The sequence below is a fragment of the Chionomys nivalis genome, chromosome 6 (genome assembly GCF_950005125.1).
Source record: "Chionomys nivalis chromosome 6, mChiNiv1.1, whole genome shotgun sequence".
In the NCBI taxonomy this organism is placed as follows: domain Eukaryota; kingdom Metazoa; phylum Chordata; class Mammalia; order Rodentia; family Cricetidae; genus Chionomys; species Chionomys nivalis.
Genome location: NC_080091.1, coordinates 100,016,439 through 100,028,863, shown reverse-complemented (window position 1 = coordinate 100,028,863; position 12,425 = coordinate 100,016,439). Strand labels below are relative to the sequence as shown.

General features: G+C 46.2%; 1 protein-coding gene across 8 annotated transcripts in view; it reads right to left on the bottom strand.

The window, feature by feature from the left end:
* Nucleotides 1-8,836, bottom strand: part of Evi5 (ecotropic viral integration site 5) — a 143,143-nt gene extending 134,307 nt beyond the window's left edge. For 7 of the 8 annotated variants that reach the window (XM_057771080.1, XM_057771082.1, XM_057771087.1 and 4 more), the window contains exon 1: nt 3,248-3,462. The gene's annotated coding sequence lies outside the window, so the exon portion shown is untranslated. Of the gene's footprint in view, nt 1-3,247; nt 3,463-8,815 lie in introns of those variants that run through there. The other variant, XM_057771085.1, reaches the window with a different exon arrangement.
* Between the last annotated feature and the right edge of the window lie 3,589 nt (nt 8,837-12,425).

The window sequence follows — 12,425 nt, the reverse complement described above, 5'->3', positions numbered from 1 at the left end:
TTAGTTCTTAGCACCTACAAGGTGCTTACAACTCTGTACAAGTTCGTATTCCTGAGTATCCAACACCCTCTTCCAGCTTCTGAAGGCACTGCACACACTCTGTGCAAAGACATGCATTCGTACATGCAGGCAAAACACCCACCCATACAGATAAAAATAAACATATCTTAGGAGGGATAAAAAACTCAAAACATGAAAAGAAATATGAGGGGTTGGGAGAGGAAGAGGGGCAAAGAACAGCCAAGCTATTCAATTCTTAACACAGAAGCCGACTAACGGACGGTTTTACTTCGCCTATAACTCGGTTAGTAAACAGCATTAACATTATCTGGCTCTAGCAACAGTTTCCTTCTTCTGGTGTGAAACTTCTAGAAACAGGTATGGAGGTATAGCTGTAGCAGTTAGCACACGCAAGGCCCAGTGCCCCTCCCCCACGACTGGGGGGAGGGGCCTTTTCTAAATAAAACATTTTAAGTACTACTACCTCAACCTATTACAGTACTTTCATTCAAGTATAATTACTGAAATAGCAAAATCATCCTAACTTTTCAATAAGTTTTAATATTATATATCACAAACAGGCAAAATCTCTTACTCAACGGTTAATGAACACATAGATTTATAAGCTTCCAAATAACCAAATACATTTCCCATTCCCTTACCTAACTTTTCCACATTTAGGATTAACAAGGGCTTTAGAGAAAGTATCAAATAGTTCATTAGGCTGAATTATCTTTAAAAATAATTTCCAATTCTGACACTGTAAAATTCTGGAGCAACGAGCCCTTCTAAAAAGAACAGAAGAGTTGGTCTTGGTGACAAAAGCCTGTAATCTCCACAGAAATGAAGACAAAAGGATCAAGAGTTCAAGGTCAGCCTGGGCTGCATGGGTCCCTCCCAAACAAAACAAGACAAAGAAGGGTTGGAGAAATGGCTCAGCAGTTAAGAGTGCTGGCTACTCTCCCAGAGGACCTGAGTTCAATTCCCAGCACTCACATGGCAGCTCACAACTGTCTGTGACTCCAGTTCCTGTCTCTGCCTCCCAAGTGCTGGGATTAAAGAGACATCTGAATTAGTGACGCCGAGAGGAGGAGCCAAACCTACTGAAAGCTTACAAATGGGGATATGGACAAGAAGAAACTAGTGTGGGCCACTCACAAAAGCCCCAAAGACTAAGGATCTGCACGACTCAAGGTCAATGGGAAAGAGGTGAAGACAGGCAGTCTGTGTAAGGGCACACTTACACTTTCTAGGTTCCCACTCCTATCCTCTCATAATTTATTCCTGGAAACACTGACCTGGACCAACTCCAGACTCAAGGAGAGTGAGCCTGAAGGCTGAAAGCCAAGAGATTAGGCAGAAGTGTTTTTTAGCAAACAGCCACCCACGGTCCCTTTCCTCTGCCCAGCTTTCAGAACACTGGCAGCCAGATAGACGGATCAGGTCCCCCTCAGCCACAGGGGACACATTCCAAGGCATCCCGTGGATACCCAGAAGTTCCCTCTCACCCATTACTGTGTCTGTGCTGTGCAGGAAGAAGGATATGGCAAACCCTGTCACAACTCCTTTATCCTTCCTGGGGTTTACAGGCTGCAGATTGTTCTTAAGATCTTAGCAGCAACGCTACACTGTATTAAGTCAAGACCATTCACGTTTTCACTTCAAAGAAGCATTCTACAGTTCCACTTCCAGCACATTCAACAGTGAAGTACGCTAGCACTTGGGGCCATTACTAAGTAAAATAAGAGATACTCGAACATAGGCGGCGGAACACCAAGGCAGCTGACCTGACGACCCCAAGAGTTACTGACTAAAGTCTGGGTACAGCCTAGATAGCCTAGACAACGGAGTAATTGACATCCCACTTGGACAGTGCTCAGCTACTCAAAAGTGGCATGTAATTTAAAACTTAAAAACTCAGAGAGTTAATGTGTATCAAGGGCTAAGAACGGTGACGGCCAAGAGTACCTAAATAAATTCAAGAGAAAAAGTTCAAGAGTTCTAAGTTGTTTCTTTCTAGAATTCTGCAGATATTTTCAGACCACTGAGAAAAGAAACCCTGGAAAGTAACACAGGTTGCTCATACAGGGACGTAGGTTCTGTCCCCAGCACTGAAAAAAAAAGTAGGAAAATAAAAAGATAATGAAAAACAAAGCATATTATGTAAAAGAGGCACTTCACAAAATATGGAAATGGCTAATAAAGTAATTTTCACCTCAGTCACCACAAAAATGCAAATTAAACCCACACACTGATAAAGTACTGTACCACCACCCAATTCGCAGACTTTTTTTTGAAAAAAAAAATTAAGCATCGTCAGTAAGTACTGGATTTTCACTGAGAACTCATCGGTACAACAGCCTTGGGAAAGGCCCGACAGAACCTAAAGTCAGAAAACTAAAAACAAAACAGAAATAGTGGCAATATCCTCGAAGGAGGTAGGAGGCAGGCGTCTGTCAACTGCCTAGTCACACAGCAAGAACAAAACCAAACAAACAACTTCAGTTCTCAAAGGGCATACATCCCAACCAAAAATGTCTATTTCTTCTTGACACAAACTTGTCAAAGAAGGAGAGCATTTTCTGTTCTACAGAAACCAAATTCCTGAAACACTAAGGAATTTTAACTATTAAAATGTAAAAAACAAAATACCGGGCAAAGATCAAAAACTACCAACAGATCAGGTTTCCCTAAAAACTCCATTCAGGAAGCTCCAGAATTCGTTCTCGCAGCGGAGAAAAGAGATTATTCTTCTCCACGGTAGCTCAAAGGAACCCGCTTGCTGCTCTTTAAAATCCCCTCCAGCAAAAACAGGACCGGAGAGCGAGGGAACCGGCCCAAAAGTTTTGCCTAACTCCGGGCGAGGCGACGCCCCCCGGGATGACCCGAGGTCGGGGAAACCAGCGAAGCCACCGCCACCGCCGCCACGACCTCCGGAAACCGTGCGGTCAATTCCGAGGCCAGCGGGGCGGTCACTCGGCGCACCTGGCGGACCCGTCACCTGCCTGCGGCCGCCGCCGCGCGCGAAACTCGGACGCCAAAGGGAAAAAAAAAAAGACGCCAACTTTCCAAGTCCGGAGACGACTCCCGGGCCGGGGCGCCCCCGAGGCCGCCCGAGGCACGCAGGCCCCGGCTGGCTCGCGCCGCAAGCCCGGCAGCGGCCCAGGTCGGCGGCGCGGGCCTCGGAGCCGCACGGCGCTCGCCCGCCTCCCTCGCCGCAGGCCCGGCCTGGCGCGGCGCCGCTCACCTTGGAAACCTGGGGTGGTGGACGTCGCCGTCACCATGAACTTCCCATCCAGCCAGCGGCCGCTCGGGAGCTCGGGACTCGGGACCCTCCGCCGGCCGCTCGCCGCTCCGCCCGCGACTCAGGCGAACGCCGCGCAGCCCCGCGCCCGCTCCAGCTCCAGCTCCGCCCGGCTCCGGCCGGGACGCTCCAGAGAAAGCCCAGGGCGCAGGCGCGGCGAGGCCCTTAAAGAGCCCCGGCCGGCCGGCCTCTACGGCATAATGGGTTCGAGCGAGCAGGTTAGGGCCGCGGCCCGGGTTGGCGAAGCAAAAGCAGAAGCCGAAGGGATTGGACCGCGGGGAGCGGAGGCGGGGAGATCCCACTCCGTCCTCCGCCCCTCTCTCCCTGCACCCTGCCCTCGGCCCTGCAAACTGCTGACTTCCCAGTCTGCGGGACCGCCCGGCGCGAGTCGGGGCCGCGGAATACACTCCCCCCTCGGAGCCCCCCGGGGCGAGCACCCCGCGTCCGGCTGCGGCTTCCAAGCCTGGGGCGCGCAGAGCGGACGCGCAGCCTTCGGAAGGCTGCCCCAGTCCAGCTCTCAGGAACGCTACGCCAGTGGCACTTTCTGTGGTTAAACAGGTCTCCCAGCGATCCTCTGGACACCCTGGGTTTATTCGGAGTCCGACAGAGGGCAGAAGGTGGGCACTTTTCCAACACCAAGGAAGAAATTCTTAGAAATTCTTAGAAGTACTTAGTTCGGGACAAAAAAACAGCCTATTCATTCGGGTCCTGTCTCAGGAAGAGCAAGCAAGAAAAATAATAAAGGCATTATAAATTATTTTCGTTATACACTTAGAAGTGACCAAAATTATAGAAATTACCATCGTGCAGTCAAAATAAAAGCTCCAAAAGTGTTTGCTAATCTGATACCCCTGTTTTTTGAATTTGTATTTGTGAGACCTGTCTGGAAAAGTTTCCACTAGCATAAGCACTTATTTTTCAACAAGACTAGGAAATAAGAAATGGGAAGTAAAACCATGTCCTCCACCCAGCTAAAACCTTTGAAAATTTCAAAACAGTTTGAGGCAATTTTTTGCATAACTTTAGATCATGTTATTAAAGTCAACTTAACAACTTCATTATAACTTAATGCATCTTGCATAACAAAATGAAACATTTTTATCATCTACTCCAATTTATTTGCTGATCCAGTTGCTTTTATCTGCTAAAGTTTCCTTGTACCTGTCCTATGTCCCCCCCAGCACCAACCACCCTTATCAAACTTACTCTCACCTGCAGGTAGACTGTCAGGACAGTGACCTAATTTATCCACAGTTCTCCTGCCCTTCTCTAAATCTCCTCACAGCACAGGAAGAATGCTTGTTCAGAATACTGTGTCATGTGACCTTGTCCCTGTCCTGCTTCCCAAAACTCCCTTAGACCAAACCTCCTAACCAAGTCCTTCAGGGCCAAACACCTTGCCTGCCCCTCCTCTCTGGCCCTCATCTTACCCAGGCCCTGGTCTCTTTTGATTGACCCCCCTATGTTAGTCCTGTCAATCACCTTCCAGGAAACTGTAATTACAGGACTCCTTTGGGAATGTCTAGAGTCTCCTATCAAGCATCTGGCTCCCTAAGGCCAGGAGGGTTTGTTTTATGTGATTTGTACTCATATCTTCACATTTGTTCAATGGATTCTAGAATCCTAGGTTCAAGAACTTGAACTAGATATGGCTTAAAGGTTACTGACATCGTAAGTAAATGTCACATTTTGACATCTGGAGTTAGAACCTAAAAAGAACGCTAGGTATTATAGAAATAAATGGGGTGCCCTAAGGTTCTTTGGATAATATTTAAAACAGTGCTCAAACCTCCTAGTTAAGAAGAATATGCCAGGGCTGGAGAGATGGCTCAGAGGTTAAGAGCACTGGCTGCCCTTCCGAGGTCCTGAGTTCAATTCCCAGCAACCACATGGTGGCTCACAACCATCTGTAATGAGATCTGGTGCCCTCTTCTGGCTTGTAAGTATACATGCAAGCAGAACACACTGTATATGTAATAAATAAATAAATCTTTAAAAAAAGAAGACTATGCCATGGTGGCGCACACTTTGATCCCAACACTTAGGAAGCAGAAGCAAGTGGCTCTCTGTGAGTTCCAGGCCAGCCTGGTCTGTGGAGCGAGTTCCTGAGTTCCTGTCTTGGTGGGTGGGGGGAGTAGCTATAGCTGAGGACACCATGAAACTATTAACACTGGTGGTTTCGAAACTGGAAGACGGGGTAATTGAGAGTGAAACATTTCCAGAGATGGGAAGAGGACTTTTTTGTGAATACCCAAAAGGCTTAAAATAGTACTTTTCCATTTTAAAAGTATGTGAATGAATTACCGATTTTAAAAAGAATGACAACGGGATATATAATATACAATTCCATGTATGCAGAATTCCAGAAAAGACAAAACAGAATGCAGTGAAAACAGTCAGAACAGGGCTAGAGGAGCCACTTATCGTGCTCAGCGTGTTACAATGTAATCATTTTAAAATACTGATCTCAGAATAATAGCCCTGAGGGGGGCCATTAGCTCTGACCTTCCAGCATTATCCCTGGTTTACGCCTTTCTTTCCCTTGCCCCAAGTGCGTCAATGTATTTGGTAAGAGAGCTTACACATTGATGCCCCACTTTGATTGTTAATTCTAACACTCGCAGGTGCCCAGGCACTTTCGTAAGTGATATTCCCGTGTGAATTCTCCTCGGACACCACCTCTGCCCCTGCCTCTCTGCTGCTTACACTCTAGAGTCTAGACTCTCACATGGAGGAAACAGTAAATGTGGCAGTGGGCAGCAGCACAACCGATTCAGTTAGCAGTTCAGTTCCCTACATCTCACAGTGCATACTTGTAGCGTGGAATAGGTCACTATCCAGGAAGGAAACTCCTCTAACCTGCCAAGGGTTAAGTCACTGAAAACCACACGCTGACTGCCAAAAGAGTTCAAGCCAGCCACATGAGCCCCATTGGTCACCAAAAGAAAACAAGGGAGGCATTCTTCAGAGAGGTCAAGTCACCCCAGGTACAGAGGCAGAACTCACAGCCAGGTCAAATCCACAGTGGACGCCACCACCGTCACCCTGGGGGTGGACTCCGCCACTGTCACCCAGGGCAGCTGGCATCTGCGCTTCCTCAGAAAAGCAGGGCACTTGTTTTTATTCTTGGGTCACACTGTCTAATTTGGGGTCTGTGAGAGCCACTGGCCACATGAGACCGCTTGTGTCTCAACCGTTTCAGCTTTTCAGTCACACTCACACATTCCCAGCGCAGAAACAGCACCTGCGGGCAGGAGCCCACAGACACAGAAGTTAGATTGGTGGTGCTATTCCAGGAAGAAGAGGAAGGCACTCCCTCCACCCAGAGTCCCAGATAATGCTCAAAACTTTTGCTTTGGGAAAAATAAAGCTCATTCTGAAACAGTTAACTCGTTAGGCGCTTTACTTAGCACAACGGGAATGTAAGATACTTGTGGCACAAAGCTGGAGCCTCTCCACTTCCTGGGGTTCTAACAGTCGCTGCACGGCACACACTCTTGTCACCTCTGACCCTTGTGTGGAGGTAGATGCAGAATACCGATTGAAACTGAGCTTGTGGCTCCAGTTTGTCTGTCTGTCTGTCTGTCTGTCTCCCTCCTCTCTCTCCTCTACATGTGTCTGTCTAGGTGATTTGTATGCCTGTGGACATACCTGTTCACATGGGTGTGGGCCTGTGAGTGTGCATATGTGTGGATGTATGTGTGTGGAGGCGTGAGGCTGATTATTGGGACATTTCTTCAGTCACCCTCTTCCTTATTCATTGAGGCAAAGCCTCCTGATTGAAACTGGAGCGCTCTGATCTGGTTCATCTAGCTAGCCAGCTTGCTTCTAGGATCCTGTCTGGATCTTCTGAGTGCCGGGATTACAGGCAAGCTGCAGAGCCACGCGGTTCTAAGGATCTGAACAGCAGTCTTCACATGTGAGGGTTCAGAACATAGCTTGCTGGGCCATAGCCACTTTATCTGTCTTTAAATTCCATCAAACGAAACGACAGCTCTCGAAAGCATACCACCTAAACAGGACAACAGTACCGTGCCATTTCTCCATCACCTTATAAAAGGGGAAGTATGTTTGTTTCTTGACTTTAAGTACGTTTTAAAGCAAGATAAAATTTGATGCAACCAGAATAAGTAGTTTCACTTCAACTGCTGAATTTCTGAGAACTAGTAAATTCCAGGTTTTATACATTCAATGACTGGAGGTTATCATCTAAAAGTTTAAGCGTACTTGGCAAAACTATGTTTAACCTCCCCATACCCCAATCTTCTATCCCATAAAACATTTAGTAATATCTACTTAAGCACTGAACTGATCATTTCGTGGAATGAATATGTAAGGCATGTAAACACCCACTAAGTGGTAATTATTGCGATTGCTATTTTCCAAAGTCACAGAGTACCAGTGCAAATATCTAAAAGACTCTGAATTAAAAAAAAAAAAACATCCTGACTCTATCACCTGCTAGTTGTTTGGGTTTTTACCTTGTGCAGTTCTATTTCTTCGTCGGCTAGTTAAAGCTGGGTGGGCAGCCAGGGAGATGGCCCAACGCATAAAAGCATTAGCCATACAAGTCTGACAGCTTGCATTCATCCCCTGGGAACCACACACAAAGACGGAAGCCGTGGTATACATCCATAATCCCTGCATTTCTGCTCTGGGAGACGGAAAGCAGAGACGGAGAATCACCCAGAAGGTTCACTTACCAGTCTGGAGTGCACAGCAGCACAAACAAGACGGATCATGCCCCGACAAGGTGGAAGCTGAGAACGCAGCTGTTCTTTGACCCCCAGATGTGCACGGCGGCACTCATGCACCCACATTTACACACTCATGCACACACCGTACACAAAGTAAGTAAGGAAGCTTGAGAAAATAAAATCTTAAGTCCCCGGTGGCAGATGTGTTAAATGTGTTTCTACTTCACATTGTGTCAGTAAAGCCAGAGACAACATTTATTCGATGTAAATTAGCCCTGTCCTCATTTCCACCAAAACAAAAACCACTGTTGCTTTATAGTATTTTGGGATAGAACCATATGTAACCCAGATTGGAAAGAAACACCTACCAACACTGCCACCAGCTAGAACTTGTGAATAGATATTATGGTTACCATTTTCCTGAGCTAATCTTTATCTCCATGTGAGAAATTAGAAGCCTAAACAGACAAAGTAGGCCTCTCTCCATTGAATAGATGAAATAAGTACCAGCAACCAGTAACAGCAGGCAAAGAAACTGTTGAAGTACAGAGCTAATTATTAAAACACCTCGCTTGAAGGTGTGGAATTAAACCTACCACTTTATATAACTCCTGGTTGCTTACGTGAATGGCCACAGTACAGTGAGATAATATTCTTAAAATAAAACTGAAGACACAGTCAGCAGCGGCTTCTGTGCTTTAGAAGATGAAACGAGGCACACAAATCCAAATTCAGTAAAAATTGAAATTCCCTGCTGCGGTAATTGCATCTTCACAAGCACTATAGTAAGAAAAAAAACCAAACCCCGTTTTACCTGTCTCCTGTTAGGGTTTCTAAAAGCAGCCGTCATTTTGGTGGTAACCATGATGAGCCAGGAAGACAAGGAGACTGGGGATTTGAATTGAATTTACAGCTGACTCATAGGGAGTGTTTACATCCATATTGCCACCGGCTCCACCCATTTGACACCCTTTCAGCTCCAGCCTGGTAGGTAGTAACCTTAGGGGAAGCTGGGAGTGTGGAGGCATAGGAAAACTGAACGCCAAGCCTTTTAAGGATCTAGACATGCTAACAGATGCGGGTTTTTTTTCTCTTTCCTTCCTCTGCCCTCCACTTCTTCCTTCTTTGACTTGAGTCAGGATGATCAAGTATGAGATGCTGATTTTGAGGCTTGAGGCGCCTCTGACAAAATAACTATCTTATCTCTCCGTGTGTCTCTCTGTCTCTGTGTGCCTCTGTGTGACCCTCTGTCTGTGTGCCTCTGTCTCCATGTGTCTCTCTGTCTTTGTGTCTCTGTCTCTGTGTGCCTCTGTCTCTGTGTGTCTCTCTGTCTCTGTGTGCCTGTCTCTGTATGTCTTTCTGTCTCTGTGTGTCTCTCTGTCTCTGTGTGCCTCTCTGTCTCTGTGTGTCTCTCTGTCTCTGTGTGCCTCTGTTTGTATTTCTCTGTCTCTCTCCCTCTAACACCACCCCCCCCGGCAGAAGGAGGAGGAGGCTTGAGAGGCTCACCATCCTGAAATGACATGATACCTAAACTATTTACTGAAGTGGGGCTCTTTGATGTTGAAGATGCCTGTAAGGGTCTGTGTGTGTGTGTGTGTGTGTGTGTGTGTGTGTGAGGAGGGAAGTTTGATGTTTTAGTTACCTTTAAGTTACCCATGCTCTCTGTAAATAACCCCATAAACTTACTAGAAATGTATGAATGTGTGTGTGTGTATGTGTGTTTGCGTGTGTGTGTGTATGGGGTTCACCTATGCCAAACACTTTCCTAAAAAGGAAGGACAGTAAGTGAGTACATTTTCAGCTCTACAATGATATTATAAGCATTCGTACGAATGGCTGTTATTAGGCCTACTGAAGAGGTTTGCTATAGGGGTGGATGGCTCAGTGGCTGATTTAATTCCCAGCAACATGGCAACTCACAGCCTCCTGTAACTTCAGTCCCAGGGGACACCAGACGTTCTCTCTTAGCCTCCTCTGGCAACTGGCATGCACATGATGTATACATAAAATAAACAGTTTTTTTCTAAAAGTAAGAAAGCTGTGCTGACCTATAGTCACAAGTGATAGTGAAAGAAATGCCAGCGAAAGTTTAGATCTTCCTTAACTATAAAACCTGTGCCATTTGGAGTTATCAAAATAGGGTACCTGTGTTCACACTCTGATCTCTAAGAAATATAATTTGAAATGGAAGACAAGTGTAAGGGACTGGAGAGAAGGCGAGGTGGTGAAAACACTTCCTGTTTCTACAGTGGACCCAGGGTACACTTCCCAGCATGCATAAGGCGTCTTACGACTGCCAGTTCGGGGACTCTGACACCCTTTTCTGGCCACCACAGACTCCTGTACTCACATAATACACAGACATACACTCAGGCAAAACACAAATCTCATACAAATAAATATTTTTTTAAAAAGACAAAAGTAAGAAATAAATGGATAAAAGTGTGTGTGTTCTCTAATATGGAGATGAATATGCTGGGGAAACAGAAGGGGACCACCTCGCCTGGAAGAGAGAGTTGCGCTCGTCCACGTGCCTACATCCTGTCCGCGTGTTTATCATAGGTGCATTTGCCTCACATGGAACCTTAGCTCCTCATCCACGCCAGTTGGTTCCAGAGAATAAGCCTGGGAAATTTTTACCCTGAAGGTTTGCAAACCACAGCTAGAAATGTAAAATTCATTGTCCTCTCATTAGGAAAAGCTAAGGGTGTGAACCCAGAGGTCCCAGCTATTCTCTGAGAAGCAAAATGAGAGGGGAAACAGCACAAGATTCCTGGTTCCAGTCGGTTGTGTCCTTCCTTAGCTCCCCGCTTTTCCCTCTGTTCAATGCCATAAACTTCCCAACAGCCTTTGAAAGGCTCATAAACCCATCCTTTATCTTATTTATTTTTAATTTTGTTTTGGTTTTTGGTTTATTGCTTTTTCATTTTTTAAGACATGGTTTCTCTGTGTAGCCCTGGCTGTCTTGGAACTTACTTTGTCGACCAGGCTGGCCTTGAATTCAGAGATTAACCTGCTTCCCAAGTGCTGGGATCAAAGACACATGCCACCACCACCCAGCTTACTTTTTTGTTGTTTTTATTTAATGATGGGGTCTCACTGTGGACTTTTTTGTTTGTTTCTTTTGTAGAACTTTAAGACAATTCTGAAGCCATTTCTGACAACTCTCAGTACTTCCCCTCCTCCCCTGGGAACCAAGGACATAACAGCTATGCACGCACGTACTGAGATGTTGGGAACTTTCCATCTCCCTGAATAGGGGCAAGATAACCCTTAGGTGTTGACTCAGTTCCTGGTGCTTTGACTCAGTCCCTGGGAAAGGGGCAAAGTGACCCTCAGATGTTTCCCCCTTACCTCCTCTGATCCGGCAACCACTCTCCAGCCAATTATTGGTAATAGCCTTTTTGAATAAGCCAATCATAATAGTTAAAGAACAACCCCCAGACACCCCTTCCTTCTGTGGTTTTTCCCTTTAAAAATAGCCTGTACCAGACATTCAGGGTCTTCTAGCCTCCCGACTGCTGGAAGACCCTGTCATGACAGAATTAATAAAATCCTCATGCTTTTACATCAGCTGTGATGCGAGATGGTCGCTTGGGGCGACTCCTCCTCCTTGGTGATTGGACACTAGGGTCCAACACTTTGTTTTCTTCAAGACAGGGTTTCTCTGTAGCTTTGGAGCCTTTCCTGGAACTAGCTTTTGTAGACCAGGCTGGCCTCAAACTCACAGAGATCCACCTCCCAAGTGCTGGGATAAAAGGCGTGGGTCAACACTGCTCAACAACTTTTTTGTTTGTTTGGCTGGTTGGTTCGTTTGGTTTATGTAGGGTTAAGAAAATCTGAAATCTTGAAGTCCCACCAATCCCTGGCTTGCCCCAAGCTCAGGACTTGAAATTCCCCACCCTGAAAAATTCCACCCCGAAGAAACCCTATATAAAGCCTGTCTCCTGTTCAGTTCTTTGATGCTTCTCACCCAATTAGAGGCATCTACCCTCTTGTGTCTTTTCTAATAGGTCTTGCAAGAGGTTTGTTGTGCGTGACTGCGGTATTTCTTGGTTCCTTCCCTTCAGAGCTCCAACACTTGTGTTAGGGAAGTCGTTTCCCTTGGACCTTTCCATTCAGAGCTCCAACACTTACAGTTTTGATTCTTGAAACAAAGTCTCGCGTAGCTTCACTGGCCTTGACCTACATGTAGCTAAGGACGGTGGTAACCTGCTCCCCCTGCCTCCACTTCTCCAATGCCGGAATCGCAGGTCTGGGCAACCACACCTAGTTGATGCAGTTCTGGGGATCAAACCCAGAGCACTGTAAATGCTAAACAAGCACATTACAAACTGAGCCTCTTCCCCAACCAAAAACAATTATTTTTCATTTTTTAAAGATAGGGCTTCTCTCTGGCTGTCCTTGAACTTGCTTTTAAACTG